The sequence below is a fragment of the Neovison vison genome, chromosome 11 (genome assembly GCF_020171115.1).
Source record: "Neovison vison isolate M4711 chromosome 11, ASM_NN_V1, whole genome shotgun sequence".
NCBI classification, from domain to species: Eukaryota; Metazoa; Chordata; class Mammalia; order Carnivora; family Mustelidae; genus Neogale; species Neogale vison.
Genome location: NC_058101.1, coordinates 23,886,975 through 23,913,481, shown reverse-complemented (window position 1 = coordinate 23,913,481; position 26,507 = coordinate 23,886,975). Strand labels below are relative to the sequence as shown.

Sequence of the window (26,507 nt, the reverse complement as noted above, 5' to 3'; positions counted from 1 at the left end):
GAAGGAAACCAGTGCCACAATTCATGTCCTCTGCTCTTGGGACAGACAATGAGCAGCCAGTGCTTTCTCTGTCCACAGTGTCTTAACACCTACAGCATATACTCTTGTCCTCTTCTTGTGCATCAGCAAGAGTTTGGTGCCCGGGAATCGTCTTGTTGTAGTTTAAGATAAGATAGTTTAAGATAGACCAGACTAGTCTTCATAACCACAGTAAGTAAGTACATTGAGAGAGACTGAAGATTCTGTTTGGGGAGGAGATGATTAATGGAGCAAGATTTTGGAGAAGAGAGGGAAGGGTGGAACACGTGTGTGTTCATTGAACAGTCATTTCCAGACCAAATTCAAGAGGTTCACTAAAAATACTGAGGGATCTCTAACTTGGAAACTATTCAAGTTTATAACTTCTCTCTTGTTTGTGTTTGTTTCTTCTTATCAAAGTAATAAAGTAAAATAATATTCAAGAAAATTTTGCTGTTTGATTCTCAGAATACAGCCACCATAACACAAATTTAAACCATACCAGCTTCATTGCATGGACAATGTTTGAGTTCCCACTGATTAGGTCCTAAATCGATTAGTAGATTTAAGAATCACATTTATAATCTTATAAATGCCTATGTAATGAAATAAACCTGATATAGTACATAATTTATTATTCAGGCATAGCCTATGGGTAGAATGCCTGGACATAATTTGTGCCAAAGCTCAATACTAAAATCATGTGGAAAAGTGGCTGTCAAATTAATGGTGCAGGTACATGAAGCCAGCTTCTGTGGCCATCAGAAACCCAAGATTCATTGTCTCATTTTACTATTTTCAAACCAATTAAATGACCCAACTCTGAGAAAATGTCACATTTATTAGGCATTTGAGAGTGGTTAATTTGATTTTTGTGTCTTTGTCTTTGTACTTTTTTCCCTAACTTTGTATTATGGAGAATTTCAAACATACACAAGAAAGAAGATAATATAATGCAATCTTATATACCCATCATCCAGCTCCAAAATATTGTTTCACCTACATCCCTACCCATTCCTCCTGCAAATTATTGTGAAGAAAAATTCCAGTAGCAATTTATTACATCCGTGTCAAGGTACTATAATTTTAACTCCTATTACCAGTGCTTACCTCCTGGGATTGAATTATTTATCAGTCATCAAAGATATGCAATAAGAACAATAGCAACAACTTTCTCAGTAAATAATTCGTTAATAAAAAGGAATGAATGAAAGGCTAATATTTGTTGGGTGCTTACTGTGTGCCAGGCCCTGGGCTGAGTGCCTTGTGTGCACCAGCTCACTTTACCCTTATAATAACCCTAACCCAGAAATGTTATTATCTTCACATTTCAGATGAGAAAAACAAACATAAGGAGATGAGGTGACTTCCCCTGAGAAAGATACAAATTAAAAGAAAATGAAATAAAGTTAAATAATATTTTGAATAATGGATAAAAGCAAAGCACGAAGGACACTTGATATTTTACTTGGCTTTAAAATGTAGGCCTTTGAGAATGAAAGTAAATGTGGCAAAACATAAAAACTGGTAAATCTGGGTGAAGATATATGGGGGCTCATTATACTGTTATTGCAACTTAGTATTTTAAAATTATTTCCAAGTAAAAAGTTAAAAAATTTGAAGTGAGGCCATTTTTTTTTTTCTTAACTACCAAATTCAAGGAAGACCTCAACTGACATTTTGCCTAATGGGCCAAGATTTTTCTTATACGGAGTCCCTCTGAAATGAGAACTTAAGTCAGACTTAGGTTTATGTCAGTGTTCAGGGAGGTCTTGCTTGGGGGGGGCAGAGTGATCTCAGGAAGCAGAAGGGAAGGAATGAGGAGGGTGATATGGAAATAGACAAAGACAACCCAGCAATGCATTACCTATTGATCTCTCAGTCCCACTGTAACCTGTGATAGCCAGTCTCCAAGGTGGCCCCCAATGATACCTACCTCTTCATAGTCATCCCTGCGTGTGTCTTCCCAGACTCTACCAGGGTTGGTCTGAGTAACCAATAGCAAACACTGGAAGTGATGGCGTGTCACTTCCGTGATTAGGTCATAAAAAAGACTGGCCCTCCTTCTTTCAGACCACTTGCTCTGGGGGAAGCCACGTGGTGAGGAGCCCCAGGAATAGGTCCATATGACTAAGTGAAGCCTTCTGGCAAAGCCACATGAGTGTGTTGGAAGTGAATCCTTCAGATCCATGCCTCCCATGACTGCAGCCTTGATTGCAGCCTTGTGAAAGACTGAGCCAGCTAAGCTGCTCCCTGATTCCTGACCTACAGAAACTATGAAACAAGAAATGTTTGTTATTTTAAACCAAGTTTAAGGTAGTGTGTCCCACAGCAACGGGAAACTAATACAGGACTCTTTGAGGAATGCCTCAAAAATCTTCAACCAACGATTGGGAGGCTAGGGCATTTATTAGCAAAATCCCAGTCCCAGAGTGGGCACTGGAGGTGGGATGCTGTCAACATGCCAGAGGTAAGAGCTGAAATCAAAGGTAGGCTACAGTAGGGATGTGGCACCAATAAACATCTACTGAAGTGTCTTATGATGGCAACATTTTTCACTTTGCCAGAACAAGGTGCGGGTCTCATATAACAAGAAGCTCTCCTTAGGAAATTTTCATCTTTACTTACTACGTTAGTCTTCCAAATTTTGCAAAGTTCACCTTACAGAAACATTAATGTAGGCAAAACTGGAATTTTTAAAGATTTTTTTTCTGATTAAAAAAGTTATCTGTTATTAAAATATTTTTGAAAATATAAGAATACTCAAAGAATAAAACTTACAAACACCAAAAAATAGATGATTCATTGATTATTAAAATGTTGTGCCACTTACTATGCTGTAAAAATGCATATACATCTTTATTGAAAACATATTTTTCATAGTTTTATAGACTGCTTTTATCACTAACAAATATATTGAGAACGATTTCCAATGTGACGTGATACCGCTTTACTAATGAAATCTTAAGTACACAATTCAGTGGAAAAACAACAATATATCTTACCAAGTTTCAATTATGTTTTCCAGTTTGAGGAAGTTATCAGTTGGAGCTTTGAGCAAGTTAGGGTGTGGCATCATTTATTTAGGCAAACATTAAATAAACCCACCCCATGCCTTGATGCCTACTGAGGCACTCCTAAGTGCATACCAAAATACTTTCTAATTGTGTTTTTCAGTCTCTTTTAGGATTTTTCATTAAAAATAAAAATGACCTGAGCCAGTAGGTCAGCTTCCTGACCTACTTCATTTGCTGAGCCAAGAGCCTGGCCTTATACTCATTCCATACTTGTTTCTTGACCAGGTTCTTCCTTAATGGCCACCTCTATGGGATAGCTACATAGCAGCTCTAAAGCAGTTCTCCCGAATTCAGCACTGGCTTTCACTAGAAACAAATTTGGGGGAATAAAAATGCATTATACTCCATTAATCTAGAAGAGAGGGAAAAATACAGGGTTGCTTAGTTGTTTAATTCACAAAGGAAATGTATTTGAGGATCAAACATGATTTTAAAGGGTTCGTGTGCCCCTCAATCCAACGGTCTAATCAATTGACATGGATGTGGGGGGTTTATGGACTGTTCTACCCAATCTGGGAACCAGGATGGCAAGTGTAAAAGTCATTTGGGTCCATACAGTCCTGACATCCCTCCTTACTAATATCTTAAGGGAATTTGCATAAGGACTCTCGATAAAAGGATTAGTTAAGAAAATATGAACTCTAAATGGGACAAACCATACACAATTCATATATATGATAGGTAGTTAAATGACAATTTTCAAGCAGCATAGAATGTGGGTCTGATGTTAACTGTCCTGCTAACAGAGGACATATTGCTCTGCGCTTCTGTTCTGCTCCAAGTCCAAATCTTCTTTTTCTACTGGGTGAGTTTCTATGCCCCTGACTCCTGTTGTATCCTTCTATATTCTAGATGGGTCCATATATACCAGGGATAGAACCGTGAATAAGAAACTTTCTCATAGTAGACTTCATTCTCACTTCAATTATTCAGAATTTCTGTCTCCCTCAAGGTTCATCAGGGTTATTCGGTTTGGTTTTGCAATTTGTGTCTTTCAAAATACTATTGCCCAATACCAATGTATCAGACTTAAGAGCCTCTTAAATAGTTTCTGTAGCATGGTAGGAGTGAATTAGAATCTTCTAAGATTTTAAAAGGAGTAAAGAAAATATTCTAGTTTGGATATCCTTGCAATGCAGTCTCTTATTATTTAAGTGACTTTTCTTCTAGAGTTTTCCCTTTGTTCCAGTACAAATTCTTCCACTGCAACTGCTTGAGAGGACAGAGGTCAACCTCATAGAGAAAAATTCTGCAGGCTAACTCTGTATGGATTCTACAGGCAAGGGTCTGGTTATGTGAGTTTCAAAACTTCCTTGAATGCTTTTACTTTACACAGTTTGAAAACTTTACCATAGTTCAGCTATTGTGGACATTGCTGCTATAAACATTCAGGTGCACATGCCCCTTCAGATCACTACATTTGTATCTTTAGGGTAAATACCAGCATAATCTTGACAGCAAAATGTAAGATGACATAAAGAGAACTTAAATTTAGACCAATTAGTATCTAAAGACACAGGAAGAGTCTTAATAAACTGAATCCATAAACATTATTACATGTGTAATATAATAAGACCAAGCAGAGAGAGTCAATTATCATATGGTTTCACTTATTGTGGAGCATAAGGAATAACATAGAGGACATGGGGAGATGGAGAGGAGAAGTGAGTTGGGGGAAATTGGAGGGGGAGATGAAGTATGAGAGACTGTGGACTCTGAGAAACAAACTGAGGGTTTTGGAGGGGAGGGTGGGTGGGAGGTTGGGTAAGCCTGGTGGTGAGTATTATGGAGGCCATGTATTGCACAGAGCAGAGCACTGGGTGTGGTGCATAAAAAATGAATTCTGGAACACTGAAAATAAATTTTTAAAAAATTAAAATAAAAAAATAGGCCAAGTAGGTTTTATTATACAATGCAAAAACAGCTTAATAGGAAAATTTGTTAATATAATTTATCATTCTCAGAGAGTCAAAATAGGTTGTCATGTGACTATATTGTTTATAGCAGCAATGTCCACAATAGCCAAATTATAGAAAGAACCTAGATATCCATCAACAGATGAATGGATAAAGAAGTATACACACACACACACACACATACACACACACACAGGAATACTATGCAGCCATCAAACCCCCCAAATCTTGCCATTTGCAATGACATGGATGGAACTAGAGGGTATTATGCCAAGCGAAATAAGTCAATCAGAGAAAGGCAATTATCATATTGTCTCTCTGATAGGAGGAATTTGAGAGGCAGGATGGGGTTCATGGGGAGAAGGGAAGGGAAAATGAAACAAGATGGGACTGGGGAGGAAGACAAACCATAAGAGATTCTTAATTTCAGGAAACAAACTGAGGGCTGCTGGGGGGCAGGGAGGGATAGGGTGGCTGGGTGATGGAAATTGGGAAGGGTATTGCTATGGTGAATGCTGTGAACTGTAAACAAAAAATGGAAAAAAAAGGAAAACTTTTGTGGATCTCAGATCAGAAAGTAAGAAAAAACCCCAAGACTTTTTATGATTTCAGTTAACACAGAATAAATCCTGAATATGTATATAGCATAGAAAATGACAGACAATAAAAAGGTATTTACTCTTGAACCAAAAACAAAACAAAACAAAACAAAACAAAAAACAGTAAGACCAAATAAAATTCCAAGGCAAATTAAAAATTTTTAATTCTATTTAAATTGCTTCAATAATTCTGAAACTAAACGTTTGATTTTCATGAGGTCATCCCCTTTGGATTTCTACATTGCAAAATGCTGCTAAAAATTCCTTCATGTCTGTGAGCTCTTTTGAGCTGACCACATAGACTAAGCATATGATTTTTCTAGGAATGATTCAGAGGCTCCTTTGGAAAAAGACATGCTCCCACCAAGCACAAATGAAGATGACATGAATTGTCCACTGTTTCTGCCAAACCCCCAAATTGTAAGAGAACCCAAGTCACTAAAATTAAAGGTATCTCTTTATCAATTAAATTAAGCAAGAGACAAGGAAAGTCGAATCAGAAACACGGATTTTTTTTATTAATTCTACTGTAGCAACAGAATTGCACATGGTTCTCCAGGAGTCAAATAAAATGGAAATCTATGTTTACAGTACTCTAAAATCCACATAAAGCTGAGAATCATATGTTCACAAGAAATGAGCTAACCACCGATTAAAACCTAACATATCCTAGGACGCCTGGGTGGCTCAGTGGTTAAGCAGCTGCCTTCGGCTCAGGTCATGATCCCAGGGTCCTGGGATCAAGTCCCACATCGGGCTCCTTGCTCGACGGGGAGCCTGCTTCTCCCTCTGCTTCTGCCTGCCTCTCTGTCTGCCTGTGCTTGCTCGCTCTCTCCCTCTCTGACAAATAAATAAAATCTTAAAAAAAAAAAAACAAAAACCTAACATATCCAAAGCAGATAATCTATCTTTGTTAACTTTAAAAAATCCTTCAATGGCAACTGAATAATTGACAAAAACGAATGGTTATTACTTTGGGGGACAGTGGCACTTGAACTAGAACTGGTAGGTCTGAACTGTTTTTGCTCAGGAGAGCAGATGATCTAAATTAATTCCCATATACTTAGTAACCAATAAGCACGAGTCTTGCACCTACACTTGATTCTCATTCCTTAACATATGAGACATATTTTTACACATTCCTCTTAAGTTAAGGAACCCAGAATAAGACCATTTATTGGTGAACATCTGATCAACACTGAACTTCCACTTCCACACAGGAAAGTAAACATCTGAAATAAGTAGGAACCTGAAAATCAATTTGAGGAGCCAGCCCCCAGAAGGTAAGTGTCCCTAATGTCTCTGAAGGAAATGTTTGTGGAGGGAAAAATACAAACTTTTGAAGTGCGAGTATATGTCACTATACAACAAACAGTTTGGTTAGTCTAATGAAGCTATTATTAATTAAAACATCCTGGCCTTCTTTCATAATTTCAAATTATTAAAAAATATTTTTTCTGATAAAATATAGGTTTGGCCAAAAAGAAAACTTTATAATAATTCTCTTCCACAAGAAACACTGCATTTTTCTGAAACTATATCTGAATTTGTTCAGTGATGTTTTACACTCCCAGTGTCTGTGATGGAGGAACCTTGTTCTTTTTTAGGTTTAAACACATCATCCCAGCTTATTTCTGTATTCTTAGTTTTTGCCTCTTCATTGGAAAATACTGGTATCATTACAAGCGTAAGAGTTTTAGAATCAGATAGACAGATCTCACTTTGAGTCCTGCAACTTACCTATGGAACCCTCCAAATCCTCAACTTCATGGAGCCCAGTTTTTTTTAATTTGTAAAATGGGGATAATAATTAACTTACCAGGTCATAGTAAGGATCAAATGAGAAAACATACATGAAACCTTTCATGGCTTCAAATATCCTCGTGTCTTAGTTATTCAACAAACGGGAGATTTTCCATTTGTATGAGGTAACACAGACAACTCGAACTAAAAATTAACAGTTGTTTAGATAATGAGGGAACATGTAAATGTTCATTTGAAAATTACTGTTTTAATTACATATATGCAAACTAAAAATTAAATACAGCATATATTAGACTTCTAATAACAGGGTCTGAGAAGACTGTAATTTAATTTTAAGCCTCATTCCTCCAGAGCTTATCGAAAATGGAGTTAGTACAAAAGTTGGAATGTGAGGCCAAGTAAGTTTTGTTTCTGATTCTCTGCCGGAGCCCCATCCAGAAAGACAGAGCATGGCGACAACATACAAAGGCCATAATTTATAATCTTCCTTCACTGGTCACCACCTGACATTCTAGGAAAAGACATTTCTTCTTTTGTAGCATATAGTGAATGATAATCCATAAAAGTTACTGAAAAGTATTTTATAAATATATATGCCTGATGAAAATGACCAGCAATCGGGAAATATTTATTTAGCATGTGTGAGAGACTGTAGGAAAGATGAATGAGATGTGATCTTTGCTTTGAGGAAACTTCCATCTGATTTGGAAGACGAGACTTGCTCTTCAAATTGATCTCACTGCATTCTGAAAAGTACAAAGATCTATTTTTTTAAAAGATTTTATTTATTGGGGCGCCTGGGTGGCTTGGTGGGTTGAGCCTTCGGCTCAGGTCATGATCTCAGTCCTGGGATCGAGTTCCGCATGGGGATCTCTGCTTGGTGGGGAGGCTGCTCCCGTCTCTCTCTCTGCCTGTCTCTCTGCCTACTTGTGATCTCTCTCTCTCTCTCTGTCAAATAAATAAAAATAATTAAAGAAAAGATTTTATTTATTTATGCATTTGACACAGAGAAGGAGACAGCAAGGGAGGGAATACAAGCAGAGGGGGTAGGAGAGGGAGAAGCGGGCTTCCTGCTGAGCAGGGAGCCCAATGCGGGTCTTGATCCTAGGAATCTGGGCTCATGACCCGAGTTGAAGGCAGACACTTAATGACTGAGCCACCCAGGTACCCTGATCTATTTTTTTTTTAATAAATTAAATTCGTGTAAGGAGGGTTTGACATGTTTTGCATGCCTAATATGTGCAAGGCAATGGGCATATACTATCTCATTAATCTTCACATCAGTGCTATGAAGCAGATCTCATTCTTCTCATTTTGTAAGTAAGGAAACTAAAGCATACAAACAAGATGACTTGGATAAGGTCATATACCATGAAGTGTCTCAAGAAGCCAATACAGGTCAATGACTCTGTGTCCAATGTCTATGCTATTTTCATTGCCACTGGGATGGAAAACAGGAAAAAAGAATTTGTGAGATCACTTTGAAAGAAAAAATAATTTTCAAATGTTTATAGTTGCTTGGATATGAATGGTACTAATGTCAAGACTTTATTAACAAAACCATATAGTGCCTTTACTGAATTTTAATGGGATCTTTTGTAAATGAGACAAAGTAGGAGCATCAGGAAACAGAGATCTGGTTAAATGTGGTGAAAGAATCATTAGTTTATGCACCTATTTAAAAAGACTCAATAATTGGAATAAATGTATTACTCTTCTTTTACACAATGTTTTTAATGTTGGCATTTTATATTTTGAAGTCCACACGGTGGGGAGGAAACATTATGCTAGAAGACATGGATTTGATTTGCAGTTCCCAAATTATTGTGGTATGATCTTTGGAAGCTCATTAATCATTTTTAATCTTATATGAGTATTATTACCTTCCTACTTCACAGACCCAGCTACTTACCCACCCATCCATCCATTAATTCAATTATTCAATATATATTTATTGAACATTTACTAAGTCACTGGAGACAATTCAGAGTTAAACTAGACTCAGCCTCTTCCTTCAAGAAACCTACAGTCTTGAAAGAGAGACTGATGGGAGTATAAAGGAATGTAGTGAAATGTGGTAGGTCCTGTAAAGAAAACCTATTTGGCCACATTGGGCAGAAAAGAGAGGTCACTTCTACTTGGTAAGAGATGGACTAGAGAGACATCTTACTGGCACCCTGAGGTAGGACAGGCATCAGGAAAGAGGACACTTGAGCTGAGTCTTGATAAAGTTCAAGTGATTTTTCCCAGTGAATCTAGGGTGTAATGTGGGGAAGCATGTTTCAGCCACAGGGAACCACATAAAGAGATACTCAAAGATATGATATAGTGTGGTAGTCAGCAAACTACATGAAGTTTGATTTAGCTGAAATGTAGGATGGGAGGATGACACAACTAGAGATGGGACTAGAGAGGATGATTTGCCATGCTGAGAATGTTTATTTTTATTCTGTGGGTATTAGGAAATCTTTAGAAGTCTCCAAATGAGAGTGAAATGGTCAGATTTGCATTTGAGAAAGATGATGGCAATAAAGAATTAGTATGAACATATTGTAAGAAAACATATGAAGACCCATTGTAAACTGCAGGTCACTATATAAATCACTATATAAATATTTGACTTTATTCTTAGTTCAGTAAAAGTCATAATTTGCTGTATTATATGCCATGTGTGATTGATGAAACATGAATTCTATGTAACTATGTGTTTATTTAAATAGATAAACCTATGAAACAAAGTATTTTTATTTAATCAGAAGTAAATTCATAATAAATAACTAAGGAAACTTCCAAAAATTCTACCTTGTTCTAGAACACTTATCTCAACAAAACATGTTACTGGTGAAGGTCCCTAAAAAGACTAAATCAAAATATTGATTATCTTTGAAAATAACTAATGTTGGTGAGGATATGGAGAAATTAGAACCCTTGGGGTGCTTCGGTGGCTCAGTCAGTTGAGTGTCCGACTCTCGATTTCAGCTCAGGTCATGATATCAGGGTTCTAGGATGGAGTTCCACATCAGGTTCTGCACTCAGCAAGGGGTTTGCTTGGGATTCTCTCTCTCTCTCTCATTCTACCTTCCCCTTGCTTATCATGCTCTCTCTCTCTCTCTCCCTCTAAAATTAATGAATAAATCTAAAAAAAAAAAAGAAATTGGAACCCTTGAACAATGTTGGTACGAATGTAAAATGGTGCAACCATTATAGTAAACATTATGGCAGTTCCTCAGAAAATTAAAAATCTAGCATTGCTAAAGATCTAGCAATTCTACTTCTGGGTATATATCCAAAAAGTTTGAAAGCAGGATCTTATAGAGACAGTTGTACACCCACATTCATAGGAACATTACTGCAATAGCCAAAAAGTAGAACCAGTCAAAGTGTCCATCAATGGATGAATACATAAATAAAGTGTGATATATCTGTACAATGAACTAGTTAGTATTCATTTCCTTTTTTTTTTTTTAAAGGGAAATTTTGACACACGCTACCATATGGATAAGCCTTGAGGACATTACGTTAAATGAAATAAGGCGGTCACCAAAAGACAAATAGTGTATGAATTCACTTATAGGAGGTATATAGAGAAGCCAAATTCATAAAAACAGAAAGTAGAATGGTGTTGCCAGGGGCTATGGGGAGGGAGAAATAGAGAGTTGTTTAATGGGCATAGAGTTTTAGTTTTACAAGATGAAAAAATTCTGGAGATTAGTTATACAACAATGTGAATATATCTACAACTATATACTATATACTATATATGTGTGTGTGTGTGTGTATATATATGTATACACACACACTATATATACTGGAGAATTGTGAAACTTGCAGGTCCCTGGGCACCATCTCCTTCTACCAGATTCTGATTCAGCAGGTCTGAGATGAGGCAAAGGAATTTGCATTTTAGCCATACTATAGATGGCAGGGGTAAATTCTGATGCTTGGAATTCACAAACCATAATCTGAGATAAACTACATCCCAAATGATTAGTAAAAACAACCTATTCCACATGTAGCTTGAATGTCCAGACACAGCTGATAATAGGGCAATTTTAATAGGAAGATTCTATTTAATGTCAAAAGGAAAATCCATATCTTGCAATGTTTATCCTCTAAGCAAGGCCTCCAACAAATTGACCATAAGCAGCAGGTCACAGTTGAGGTCTAAGAAGACTATGGCTGTGACATGAACTTCAATGGATTCCTAGCAGGCAGCAGTGTTGCTGATCAGCTCTTTTTCTGGAAACTTCTTTACTCTCCCCAAACCCATAGCAGATCGTTTTAAGAAATTTAAATTAGTCTGGGGATGTCTATTGGTGTCCTCTGAAATGGCCAAAGGAGATGAAAGAAAGAAGGGAAAACTGTCAATGAATTTCAGAGCTAGAAGCTGATGCTTAGAGGGTCTAACCTCTAAATTTACAGATGAGAAAACAAGTGGCAAAAGTAAACAAAAATATAAGCAACTTACTGAAAATGACATTAGCGGATTTCCCTGGACCCTACATCAAATAATAGTCTCACACCTTTTAATTCCTTCTATAATCTAAAATAAGATTTTTATTTATTTGAGAGACAGAGAGTAAGCAAGTGAGAAAGAAAGCTAGAGGAGGGGCAGTCGGAGAGGAAGAAGCAGACCTCCCACTGAGCAGGGGCCCCAGCGTGGGACTGGATCCAGGACTCTGGGAACCTGACCTGAGCCGAAGGGACATGCGTAACCAACTAAGCCACCCAGGCACCCAAAGAGATGTAAAATACCATATATTATGGCAATAAGCCTGGTGGTGAACAACAACAAAATGACTGACAAATACACTCACATTTGAAGGAAATTCACTTATCTTTATTTAAACTCAATTATTAAGATATATTATTGTTTCAGAGGTAGAAGTCAGTGATTCATCAGTCTTATATAATACCCAGTGCTTATTACATCACGTGTCTTCCTTAATGTCCATCACCCAGTTACCCCATCTTCCCACTCACCCTCCCCTCCAGCAACCCTGTTTTCTATGAAAACAAACCTTTCTTAAGGTTTGTCTCCCTGATTTCATCTTGTTTTATTTTTTCCTCTCTTCTTCTATGATACTCTGTTTTGTTTCTTAAATTCCACATATGGGTGAGATCATGATAACTGTCTTTCTCTGATTGACTTATTTTCCATTAGCATAATACCCTCTAGTTCCATCCACATTGTTGCAAATAGCAAGATTTAATTTTTTGATGGCTGAGTAGCATTCCACTGTGTGTGTGTGTGTGTGTGTGTGTATACCACATCTTCATTATCCATTCATCTGTCGATGGACATCTAGGTTCTTTCCATAGTTTGGCTATTGTGGACATTGCTGCTATAAATATTGGGAAGCAGGCCCTTTTAGACCACCGCATTTGTATCTTTGGGGTAAATACCCATAGTGCAATTGCTGAGTCATAAGGTAGCTCTATTTTCAATTTTTTGAGGCACCTCTATACTGTTTTCCAGAGTGCTGCACCAGCTTGCATGCCCACAAATAGTGTAAGAAGGTTCTCCTTCCTTCACATCCTCGCCAATATCTGTCATTTCCTGACTTGTTAACTTTAGCCATTCTGACTGGTGTGAGGTGGTATCTCACTGTGGTTTTGATTTGTATTTCCCTATGCCTAGCAATGTTGAGCACCTTTCCAGGTGTCTGTTGGCCATTTGGATGTCTTCTTTGCATAAATATCTGTTCATGTCCTTTGCCCATTTCTTTTTTTTTATTCCAATTTATTTATTCTCAGAAAAACATTATTCATTATTTTTTCATCACACCCAGTGCTCCATGCAAGCCATGCTCTCTATAATACCCACCACCTGGTACCCGAACCTCCCACCCCTCCACCACTTCAAACCCCTCAGATTGTTTTTCAGAGTCCATAGTCTCTCATGGTTCACCTCCCCTTCCAATTTACCCAAATTCCCTTCTCCTCTCTAATGCCCCTTGTCCTCGATGCTATTGGTTATGCTCCACAAATAAGTGAAACCATATGATAATTGACTCTCTCTGCTTGACTTATTTCACTCAGCATAATCTCTTCCAGTCCTGTCCATGTTGCTACAAAAGCTGGGTATTCATCCTTTCTGATGGAGGCATAATACTCCATAGTGTATATGGACCACATCTTCCTTATCCATTCATCCGTTGAAGGGCATCTTGGTTCTTTCCATAGTTTGGCGACCGTGGCCATTGCTGCTATAAACATTGGGGTACAGATGGCCCTTCTTTTCACGACATCTGTGTCTTTGGGGTAAATACCTAGGAGTGCAATTGCAGGGTCATAGGGAAGCTCTATTTTTAATTTCTTGAGGAATCTCCACACTGTTCTCCAAAGAGGCTGCACCAACCTGCATTCCCACCAACAGTGTAAGAAGGTTCCCCTTTCTCCACATCCTCTCCAACACATGTTGTTTCCTGTTTTGTTAATTTTGGCCATTCTAACTGGTGTAAGGTGATATCTCAATGTGGTTTTAATTTGAATCTCCCTGAGGGCTAATGATGATGAACATTTTTTCATGTGTCTGATAGCCATTTGTATGTCTTGATTGGAGAAATGTCTGTTCATATCTTCTGCCCATTTTTTGACGTGTTTGCCTGTTTCATGTGTGTTGAGTTTGAGGAGTTCATTATAGATCCTGGATATCAACCTTTTGTCTGTACTGTCATTTGCAAATATCTTCTCCCATTCCGTGGGTTGCCTCTTTGTTTTTTTGACTGTTTCCTTTGCTGTGCAGAAGCTTTTGATTTTGATTAAGTCCCAAAAGCTTATTTTCACTTTTGTTTCCTTTGCCTTTGGAGACGTATCTTGAAAGAAGTTGCTGTGGCTGATATTGAAGAGATTACTGCCTATGTTCTCCTCTAGGATTCTGATGGATTCCTGTCTCACGCTGAGGTCTTTTATCCATTTTGAGTTTATCTTTGTGTACGGTGTAAGAGAATGGTCGAGTTTCATTCTTCTACATATAGCTGTCCAGTTTTTCCAGCACCATTTATTGAAGAGACTGTCTTTTTTCCACTGTATATTTTTTCCTGTTTTGTCGAAGATTAATTGACCATAGAGTAGAGGGTCCATATCTGGGCTCTCTACTCTGTTCCACTGGTCTATGTGTCTGTTTTTATGCCAGTACCATGCTGTCTTGGTGATCACAGCTTTGTAATAAAGCTTGAAATCAGGTAAGGTGATGCCGCCAGCTTTTTTTTTGTTTTTCAACATTTCCTTAGCGATTCGGGGTCTCTTCTGATTCCATACAAATTTTAGGATTATTTGCTCCAGCTCTTTGAAGAATGCCGGTGGAATTTTGATCGGAATGGCATTAAAAGTATAGATTGCTCTAGGCAGTATAGACATTTTAACAATGTTTATTCTTCCGATCCAAGAGCATGGAATGGTCTTCCATCTATTTGTGTCTTCTTCAATTTCTTTCATGAGTGTTCTGTAGTTCCTTGAGTACAGATCCTTTACCTCTTTGGTTAGGTTTATTCCCAGGTATCTTACGGTTCTTGGTGCTATCGTAAATGGAATCGATTCTCTAATTTCCCCTTCTGTATTTTCATTGTTAGTGTATAAGAAAGCCACTGATTTCTGCACATTGACTTTGTATCCTGCCACGTTGCTGAATTGCTGTATGAGTTCTAGTAGTTTGGGGGTGGTTCTAGTAGTCTTTTGGGTTTTCCATATAAAGAATCATGTCATCTGCGAAGAGAGAGAGTTTGACTGCTTCATTACTGATTTGGATACCTTTTATTTCTCTCTGTTGTCTGATTGCTGTTGCTAGGACTTCTAATACTATGTTGAACAAGAGTGGTGAAAGTGGGCATCCTTGTCTTGTTCCTGATCTCAATGGGAAGGCTGCAAGCTTTTTCCCATTGAGGATGATATTTGCTGTGGGTCTTTCATAGATTTGATGAGGTTCAGGAATGTAACCTCTATCCCTATACTTTGAAGCGTTTTAATCAGGAACGGATGCTGGATTTTGTCAAATGCTTTTTCTGCATCAATTGAGAGGACCATGTGGTTCTTCTCTCTTCTCATATTAATTTGTTGTATCACATTGATTGATTTGCGAATGTTGAACCATCCTTGTAGCCCAGGGATGAATCCCACCTGATCATGGTGGATAATCTTTTTAATGTGCTGTTGGATCCTGTTGGCTAGAATCTTGTTGAGAATCTTAGCATCCATATTCATCAGTGATATTGGTCTAAAATTCTCCTTTTTGGTAGGGTCCTTGCCTGGTTTGGGGATCAGGGTAATGCTGGCTTCATAGAAAGAGTCTGGAAGTTTTCCTTCTGCTTCAATTTTTTGAAACAGCTTCAGGAGAATAGGTGTTATTTCTTCTTTGAAGGTTTGGTAGAATTCCCCAGGGAATCCGTCAGGTCCTGGGCTCTTGTTTTTTGGGAGGTTTTTGATCACTGCTTCAATCTCGTTATTAGATATCGGTCTATTCAGGTTGTCGATTTCTTCCTGGCTCAATGTTGGTAGTTTATATTTTTCCAGGAATGCATCCATTTCGTCTAGGTTGCTAAGCTTATTGGCATATAACTGTTGATGATAACTTCTGATGATTGTTTCTACTTCCTTGGTGTTAGTTGTGATCTCTCCCTTTTCATTCATAATTTTATGAATTTGGGCTTTCTCTCTTTTCTTTTGGATTAGTGTGGCCAGTGGCTTATCGATCTTATTGATTCTTTCAAAAAACCAGCTTCTAGTTTCATTGATACGTTCTACTGTATCTCTGGTTTCTACCTCATTGATCTCAGCTGTAATCTTGATGATTTCCCTTCTTATGTGTGGAGTTGGTTTGATTTGTTGTTGATTCTCCAATTCTTTAAGGTGTAGTGACAGCTGATGTGTTCTAGATTTTTCAATTTTTTTGAGGGAGGCTTGGATGGCTATGTATTTTCCCCTTAGGACCGCCTTTGCTGTGTCCCATAGGTTTTGGACCAAAGTGTCTTCATTCTCATTGGTTTCCATGAATTGTTTCAGTTCTTCTTTGATCTCCTGGTTGATCCAAGCATTCTTAAGCAAGGTGGTCTTTAGCTTCCAGGTGTTTGAGTTCCTTTGGAACTTTTCCTTGTGATTGAGCTCCAGTTTCAAAGCACTGTGATCTGAGAATATGCAGGGAATCATCTCAGTCTTTTGGTATTGGTTGAGTCCTGATTTGTGACCCAGTATGTGGTCTATTCTGGAGAAGGTTCCGTGTGCACTTGAGAAGAATGAGTATTCTGTTGTTTTAGGGTGGAATGTTCTGTATATATCTATGAGGTCCATCTGGTCCAATGTGTCATTCAATGCTCTTGTTTCTTTATTGATTTTCTGCTTCGATGATCTGTCTAATTCTGAAAGAGGCGTGTTAAGATCTCCTATGATTAGTGTATTCATATCAATATGACTCTTTATCTTGATTAACAGTTTTCTTAAGTAATTGGCTGCTCCCATATTGGGAGCATAGATATTTACAACTGTTAGATCATCTTGGTGGATAGTCCCTTTAAGGATTATGTAGTGTCCTTCTGTATCTCTGACTACAGTCTTTAGTTTGAAGTCCAATTTATCTGATATGAGAATCGCTACCCCAGCCTTCTTTTGAGGCCCATTGGCATGAAAGATGCTGCTCCATCCCTTCACTTTCAGTCTGCGTGTATCCTTAGGTTCAAAATGGGTCTCTTGTAGACAACATATGGATGGGTCCTGTCGTTTTATCCAATCTGCAACCCTGTGCCGTTTTATGGGTGCATTTAGGCCATTCACGTTGAGAGTGATTATTGATAGATACGTTTTTATTGACATCGAGTTACCTTTGAAGTCTTTCTTTCTGTAGACTGTCTCTATATTTCTGTTCAATGCTATTCTTGGGATTTTTCCTCTTTTATAGAACCCCCCTTAATATTTCCTGCAGTGTCGGCTTGGTGGTTGCATAGTCTTTTAAGCCTTGCCAGTCTTGAAAACTCTTTATCTCTCCATCCATTTTGAATGTCAGTCTTGCTGGATAAAGTATTCTTGGCTGCATGTTCTTCTCATTTAGTGCCCTGAATATATCTTGCCAGCCTCTTCTGGCTTACCAGGTCTCTGTGGACAGGTCTGACGTTATTCTGATGGGCTTCCCTCTGTAAGTAAGGAGCCTCTTTGCCCTGGCGGCTTTCAAGAGATTATACCTACAATTATAATTCCTCAATTTGACTATCAGGTGTCGTGATGTTTTTTTGGAATGTATAATCTTGGGTGGAGACCGTTCAGCCTCTAGTACATGAACACTGGTTCCATTCATGATATTGGGAAAATTTTCATGAAGGACTTGTTCCACGATATCTTCTAGACTTCTTTCTTTCTCCTCCCCTTCAGGGATTCCAATAACTCTGACATTGGAACACTTCATGGCATCATTTATTTCCCTGATTCTGTTTTCGTGGTTTTTAAGCTGTTTGTTCCAGGCTTCCTCCTGATCCTTTCTCTCTATCTGTTTGTCTTCCAGATCACTAATTCTATCTTCTGTCTCAGTTACCCTAGCTTTGAGAGAGTTTAGATTAGATTGGAACTCATTGAGAGCATTGTGAACCTCCTCCCTGGTAGCTTTAAACTCCGCCCTAACATAGTGAACATCCTGTCTGGTCGCTTTCAGTTCAGCCCTAATCAATTCTGTTTGGTCATCCATGGCTTTCTCCAACCTAGCTATTGCCTGGATAATTGTTAGCCTGAATTCTCTTTCTGACATATTGTCTATGTTGATAGCCGTTAGCTCTGTTGCAGAAGGTCCATCCTCTGTATTTTTCTTCTGTTGGGCATTCCTCCTCCTAGTCATTTTGGTGGGAGATGACTGAACAGTTGTAGCTGGATGTATCAACTCTGGTGCAGTCAAGGTGCACCCTGGAACACTTCTGAGCAATCAGGATTCCCCACCCAAACGAGAGACAAAAGAAAAGAAAAAGAAAAAAAAAAAAAAGAAAAGAAGAAGAAAAAGAAAAAAGAGAGAGAGAGAGAGAGACAGGAAAGAAAGGGAAGATGAAAAAGAAGGTTCAGCCCAGATGGGCCCCAAGGTAAGATTTATGAAGTAGACAAACAAAAAGAGATAAAAAGACTGATACAAGTATATGGCAAGAGAAAAAAATATATATATATATATGCAAGTAAAGAAAGAACCTCGTCAAAAAGAACCACAAGTGTAAAATTTATATGCTATCAGGACAAACACAAAAAACACAGAAACACTGGTGGAAGAAGATGGGAAAGTTCTTATAAATTCTCAGTGTGTGCGAGGAAGGTTGTTTTGATTCTTCCTGGATGTAACTTGATATCTTTGTTAAAGGACTCAACTTTCCTAAGATAAAGGGGATTAAAAATTGGTTTACCTATAGGGATAGTATTGATTGGGGACCTTTGCCCATTTCTTGATTGGATTATTTGTTCTCTGGGTGTTGAGTTTGATAAGTTCTTTATAGATTTTGATACTAGCCCTTTATCTGATATGTCATTTGCAAATACTTTCTCCCATTCTATTGGTTGTCTTTTGGTTTTGTTGACTGTTTCCTTTGCTGTGCAAAAGCTTTTTATCTTGGTAAAGTCTCAATAGTTCATTTCGCCTTGCCTTTAGAGACATATCTAAGAAGAAGTTGCTATGGCCCAGGTCACAGAGGTTGTTGCCTGTGTCCTCCTCAAGGATTTTGATGGATTCCTGTCTCACATTTAGGTCTTTCATCTATTTAAAATCTATTTTTGTATATGGTGTAAGGAAATGGTCCAGTTTCATTTTTCTGCATGTGGCTGTCCAATTTTACCAACACCAATTGTTGAAGAGACTGCCTTTTTTCCATTGGATACTTTTTCCTGCTTTACCAAAGATTAGTTGACCATAGAGTTTAGGGTCCTCTTCTGGGCTCTCTATTCTGTTCCATTGATCTATGTGTCTCTTTTTGTGCCAATGCCATACTGTCCTAATGATTACAGCTTTTCAGCAGAGCTCAAAGTCTGGGATTGTGAAGACACCAGCTTTGGTTTTCTTTTTCAACGTTCCCTTGGCTATTCAGGGTCTTTTCTTGCTCCATACAAATTTTAGGATTATTTGTTCCAGCTCTGTGAAAAAAGTTGGTGGCATTTTCATAAGGATTGCATTGAATGTGCAAATTGCTCTAGGTAGCATAGACATTTTAACAATATTTGTTCTTCCAATCCAGGAGCATGGAATATTTTTCCATTTCTTTGTGTCTTCCTCAATTTCTTTCATGAGTACTTTATAGTTTTCTGAGTACAGATTCTTTACCTCCTTGGTTAGGTTTATTCCTAGGTATCTTATGGTTTTGGGTGCAATTGTAAATAGAATCGACTTCTTAAATTCTTTTTCTTCTATGTCATTGTTGGCATATAGAAATGCTACTGATTTCTGTGCGTTGATTTTTATATCCTGCCATGTTGCTGAATTCTTGTATGAGTTCTAGAAATTCTGGGGTGGAGTCTTTTGGGTTTTTCAGAGTATCACATCATCTATGAAGAGTGAGAGTTCGACTTCTCTGCTGATTCAGGTCCCTTTTATTTCTTTTCATTGTCTGATTCCTAAGGCTAGGATTTCTAGTAATATGCTGAACAACAGTGGTGAGAGTGGACATCCCTGCCATGTTCCTGACCTATGGGAAAAGCTCTCAGTTTTTCCCAATTGAGAATGATATTCGCTGTAGGCTTTTTGCATATGGCTTTTATGATATTGAAGTTTGTTCCCTCTATCCCTACACTGTGCGGAGTTTTAATCTAGAAAGGATGCTGTACTTTGTAAAATGCTTTTTCTGCATCTGTTGAGAGGATCATATGGTTCTTGTCGTTTCTTTTATTAATGTAGTGTATGATACTGATTGATTTGTGGATGTTGAGCCACACTTGCAGCCGAAAAATAAGTCCCACTTGGTCATGGTGAATAATCCTTTTAATGTACTGTTGGATCCTACTGGCTAGTATTTTGGTGAGAATTTTGGCACTCGTGTTCATCAGGGATATTGTTCTGTAATTCTCCTTTTTGGTGCAGGTCTTTGTCTAGTTTGGGGATCAAAGTAATGCTGGACTCCTAGAAAGACTTTGGAAAGACTTTCCTTCTATTTCTACTATTTGAAAGAGCTTCAAAAAATTCAGTATTAATTCTTCTTTAAATGTTTGGTAGAATTCCTCTGGGATGCCATTGGGCCTTGGACTGTTGTTTGTTAGGGGATTTTTGATCACTGCTTCAATTTTCGTGGGTCTGTTCAGGTTTCCTATTTCTTCCTGTTTCAGAAGCAGACTCGCAGCAGAGCAGGGAGCCTGATGTGGGACTCAATCAAAGGACCCTGGAATCATGACCTGAGCTGAAGACAGGTTTAACCAAATGAGCCTCCCAGGTGTCCCAAGCCTCCATTGTTTTTTTCCTTAACATTTTATTTATTTATTTATTTGACAGACAGAGACCACAAGTAAGCAGAGAGGCGGGCAGAGAGAGAGGAGGAAGCAGGCTCCCAGCTGAGCAGAGAACCTGATGTAGGACTCGATCCCAGGACCCTGAGATCATGACCTGAACCGAAGGCAGAGACTTTTATCCCACTGAGCCACCCAGGAGCCCCATTCTCTTTTTATTTTTCTGAGCCTCCATTTTTTATTGCATCTCATTAACAGCCTTTTTCTTTCAACTTGATTATATTTTAGTTCTTTTTTTCTCCAGAAAGGGATTCTTTAGTGTCTTCTATACCTTTTCAAAGCCCAGCTAGTATCTTTGTAATTATTATTCTAAATTCTAGTTTCAGCATCTTACTTATATACATAATGATTAGGTCCCTGTTGGTCAGTACTTCCTCTTGTTCTCTTTTTTGAGATGAGTTTTTCCATCCCGTCATTCTATTTCAGAGAAGAATAGATGAATTAGAGAACAAAACACTAAAATGGCAACAATGACCCCAGAGAAATATACACCAAACAAATCAGAAGAGACCTGAAACCAAAAAAAAAACAAAAAAAAAAAAAAGAAGAAAGAAAAGAAAAAAAGAGAGAGAGAAAGAGAGAGGGAGAATATAATCAGAAAGGTGAGCAGAATACAGCAATACCCTAGATCCTCTGTATTTTGACCTGTTTGTTAGAAAACCAGATTGCAAATTTGTAAAGAAAGAAAAACTTATATATGCTTAAAAATAAAATGAAATGCAATGAAAGGATAGACTATAAATGTAAAGATGAAAATTAAAATGACTTAAACAAAACAAAAAGAAGAATATGATCAGACAAGTGAAGAAAACAGAGCCATACACTAGATTCTGAGTGTATTTTGATCTGTTTGCTAAAAGAAACAGCATCCCAAAATTATAAAGAATAAAACCCTTATATATACACACAAAAATAACATCAAATAAAAGAAAAGGATAGGATGTAACTGTAAAAATGAAAATTTTAAAAATTTTTTAAAAAAGGAGTGGCTAAAATAAGAAATTGGTTGAAAAGGGAAAGAGAAAAAAATTTAAATTGAAAGTCTAAAGAATCTTCGGGTGGGGGTGGTGGGGAACCCTGAATTCTATATACTGTTTTCCCCCAGAGCTGGAGTTTTGCAGTTATCTGTGATCGTAAACTTGGTCTTGGCCCGATGTTCTTGCTGATCTTCTGGGGGAGGGACCTGTTGCTCTGATTCTCAAGTGTCTTTGCCCTGGGCAGAACTGCACTGCCCTTGCCAGGGGGCCAGGTTAAGAAAGCTGTTCTGGATCGCTCTATGTAGCTTTTGTTCCCTGAGGGCTTTCTGTTCTGCTTTAGAGGATGAGAATGAAAACAAGGCCTCCCAATTTCTGGCCCTGGAGCTGAATGCTCGGGAGCCCCACTCCTCAGTGAGCCCTACGAGAGAAGCAGTCCACCATTCCGGTGTCCCTAGTCTCTGGCCACACTCCATGCTCACCCAGCCTCTGATGGAGTGTTTTCTGTTTCAGGCACACAACGATCCCATTTGCGATGTCCAAACCCTGCAGACTCCTGTGGCACACACCTACGTCACTCCTCCTGGGGACGGAAGGGGGATTTCACCATTTCTGTTGCTTGCTGGGCTGCTACTCAGAAAGCAGTCACCCAACTGCCCTACACTTTGCAGTGTATGGCAGTCCTGAGCTGAGCCCACTTCTGGTCTTGCTGACTGCAGCTGGCTTTCCACTCTGATGCCTGGGAACTCTGATGCACTCAGGCACCCCCAGTCTCCCATGAACCCAAAGATCCTGAGATACGTTGTCCCACGTAGGATTCCACCCTGCTTGCCATCTAGGCAGCTTTCAGGCAGGGATGCCCCTCCGTAGAGCAGACTTTAAAAGTTCTGATTTTGTGCTCCACTGCTCTATCACTTTCCAGTAGCCAGGTTACGGAGACTTTCTCCACCCCCACCCCATTTGTCTTCCTATATATCGCCTGGTGTTCACTTCTCTGCATCTACTACCTTGCAAAAAGTGGTTGCTTTTCTATCTGTAGGGTTGTAGCTGTTCTTTTCTTAGATCTCTGAGTTCAGAGGTGTTCAGAATGGTTTGATACCTATCTGGCTGAAATCCTGGGACCAGACCATACTGAGGTTTCCTACTCTTCCACCATCTTGGACTACCCTCTCTTTGTTGATAAAGCACATAATTTGTTTTTAGTTGCTCTTAGATTTTTATTTTTTTTTAAAGATTTTACTTATTTATTTGAGCGAGAGCAAGAAAGCACAAGCAGGGGGGAGTGGCAGAGGGAACAAGAGAGGGGGAAGCAGGCTCCCCGCTGAGCAGGGAGCCCCACATGGAGCTTGATCCTAGGACCCTGGGATCATGATCTGAGCTGAAGGCAGACACAAACTGACTGAGCCACCAAGGCACACCTAGTTGCTCCTAGATTTTTATACTGTATCTATCAGTGGCTGATTCGATAAGTAACTCATTTGTAGCAACAGGTTAATAACAGTAGGACATACAGGAGAAAAGCAGCAGCATTTTACATAGTCAGTGAGGACCAGAAAATGAAATCTATGCACTCTATTGCAACTAAATAAGCAGATCACAATGAAAATGGCATAAGCATCAGCAAAATGAAAAATTAGCTGGTTCCTAGATTCCAAGCTGGGTGCTTCTTGTAAGCCACTTCATGCCTTTTCATGGAACAAGTCAAAACATAAATAAATGCACTGACACACACACACATGTATATAACTATTTATCTCTTTCATTCACAATCATTCATTCAATTAATTCAGTAAACATTTACTGCATGTCTACCAAGTGCCAGGCCCTAGTGTGAGAAACATAGGAGCCAGCAAGACATACCAGGTGGTTGGCCTGCAAAGCTGATAACCCAGAGGGAGCAAGACAGACAACAGCAAGAAAGCAAACAGATACACAAGATAATATCAGAAATAATAAGCTCTCTGAAAGGTTTGATAAAATCATGTGAGGGACTGGGTGGGAAGAGGTCATTTTGATGGGAGGGCCTCCCTGAAGAGGCGGTATGTGAACCTGCGATGGGAACAAAGAAAAAGGGCCTGCCAGCGTAAGGTGTGTGGGAGGAACATCCGGGCAGAGCAAACAGCAAGTACAGTGGTCAGCCAGAAACAAGAATCAACAGGCCAGTGAGCACAGGGAGTGGGCCAAGCAAGGTTGGCAAGGGAGGCAGCTGCCAGGTCAGGCTGAGCTCTAGGGATTATTCTGATGTTACATAAACAGTAAGGGTCAGAGCTTGGAACTTACAGTTCAAGGTCTCTTTGTTCTCCCCCTTACCACTCTGCTTCAGTGGGGAGCATGGGAGGGAAAAGCCACTCACCCACATAAAACACAGGTTGACCAAGCTCTGGAAGGCATGGAAGAGATGACCATGCCCCAGTTCTCACTCTGCCTTCCTGGATGTGGCTACTCCCAGCGGTTCTCTTGCTCTGATTTCTATCATTCCCATCTTGTGCAAGTCCTTAAAGTACGGTGAGTCCATTCATGGACAAAGAAGTATTCCTCCCCTTGTTTCTCTTTAGCAAATGCTTCTGTCCTTATATGAGATGAGCAACCATTTTTAAAGGAAAATTTTACTAAATGGGAAGGGGAAAATACGTTTCTAAGTATAGGTTTCTGAACACAAGACCCATCTATGCTCACTTACCTTGCCTCAGTGGACTGGCACAGATCCTCAGATATCTTATCCAGCTGCTGGAAGAAGGGAAGAAAACTTACTCAGGCCCAGGATCCTGCACTGATATAAAGCAAAGGTCTTCTACTATTGGAGGTGAAGTGAGAAACTTGCCTCTACCAGAGTTCCCCACAAATACAGAACAAAGTGCCTTGCCATGAAAGGGCAAAAAGTCTGTGAAAGCCTTAGTCTGGAGGCCCAGGCTCACAGCATGTATCCAGTACTGAAAACAGAGCAGGAGAATTGAGAAAGCCCATGTCCCAATCAAAATTGTTGCACTAAGTGACAAGCAATAGCAGTAAGCCACTTTGTGGGGAGCAGGGAGATAAGAGCATGAAGAGAAAACTTTGTGGCACAAGGGTGAAGAGCCCACTGAAGGCTGAAGTTGGAGCAAGAAAATCAAGAAAAAATCCTTTTTTCATGTCAGGCTATACACCAAGTACAATTGTCAGTGATCCTCTGATGGGGGAATTTGAAGTCTAGGTTGTCCTTAAGGTAAGTGGGCAATAATAAACCCAGCAAAACTACTGACTAACCTGAGAGAAGAGAAAACATGTCCATTTCCAGATGTAACTACCTTTTACCTTAGTCTCTGATGTTGTTTTATGCATTTCTGACATTCAATTAAAAAAGTAAGATACAGAAAGCAACTAAAACCAAGTCATTGTCAAGAGGTAAAGCAGCCAACAGAGGTAGAAACAGATGTTAAAACTAACAATAGATTTAAATAATTATGATTAATATATAAAATCCTTAGTAGAAACGGACAGCTTAAATGATAGATGGAGAATTTTAGAAAAGAAATGGAATATATATATATATATATATATATATATATATATATATGTATATATGGCAATCAAACAGAAATTCTAGAAACATGGGGTACCTGGATGGCTCAGTTGGTTAAACATCCAACTCTTGTTTCAGTTCAGGTCATGATCTCAGAGTTGTGATATTAAGCCCTGTGTCCAGCTCCTTCCTGAGCATGGACCTTACTTAAGATGCTCTCTCTCTTTCTTCCTCTACTCTTCTTCTCCTTAATCGTGCACACGCATGCTGTCACTCTAAAGAGAAAAGTAAAGAAGAGAGTAGGGGAGAGTAGAGGGAAGGGAAGGGAAAGGAAGGGAAGGGAAGGAAAGGGATGGAATTTTGTAAATAAAGAAAAGCACAGCATCAGAGTTGAAGAATTCTCTCAACAGACTTATAGGCAACTGGAATTAACAGAGAAAGGGATCAATGAACTTGAAAATAAATCAACAGAAATTATCCCAACTGAGAGAGGATAGTTGCAAATGCCATATCAGATAAAGGGCTAGTATCTAAAAATCTATAAAGAACTTATCAAACTCAATACCCAAAGAACATAAAATCCAATCAAGAAACGGGCAGAAGACATGAACAGACATTTCTGCAAAGAAGACATCCAAATGGCCAACAGACACATGAAAAAGTGTTCCACATCACTCGGCATCAGGCAAATACAAATTAAAACTCAGTGAGATACCACCTCACACCAATCAAAATGGCTGAAATTAACCAGTCAGGAAACAACAGGTGTTGGCAAGGATGTGGCAAAAGGGGAATCCTCCTAAACTGTTGATGGAAATGCAAGCTGGTCCAGCCACTCTGGAAAACAGTATGGAGGTTCCTCAAAAAGTTGAAAGTAGAGCTACTCTACGACCCAGCAGTTGCACTATTGGGTATTTACCCTAAAGATACAAATGTAGTGATTCAAAGGGGCACACACACCCCAATGTTTATAGCATCAATGTCCCACCACAATGGCCAAACTATGGAAAGAGTCTAGATGTCCATCAACAGATGAAGGGATAAAGAAGATGTTGTAGATATATGCCATGGACTACTATGCATCCATCAAAAAAACCAAAATCTTGTCATTTGCAATGACATGGATGGAACTAGATGATACCATGCTAAGCAAAATAAGTCAATCAGAGAAAGACAGCTGTATGATCACATTGATATGAGGAAATTGAGAAACAAGACAG

The 26,507-nt window shown here is 38.9% G+C and overlaps 1 protein-coding gene and 1 long non-coding RNA gene across 2 annotated transcripts in view; both read right to left on the bottom strand.

The window, feature by feature from the left end:
• The window catches only part of NMU (neuromedin U), a 203,180-nt gene that overhangs the window by 70,085 nt on the left and 106,588 nt on the right, over nt 1-26,507 (bottom strand). The gene's annotated exons all lie outside the window — the stretch shown is intronic.
• LOC122889535 lies at nt 22,018-25,413 on the bottom strand. The gene is made up of 3 exons (XR_006380936.1): nt 25,385-25,413; nt 24,469-24,515; nt 22,018-22,371 (listed from the first exon to the last, which is right to left on the bottom strand). It is a non-coding gene; the product is annotated as an uncharacterized LOC122889535 (long non-coding RNA).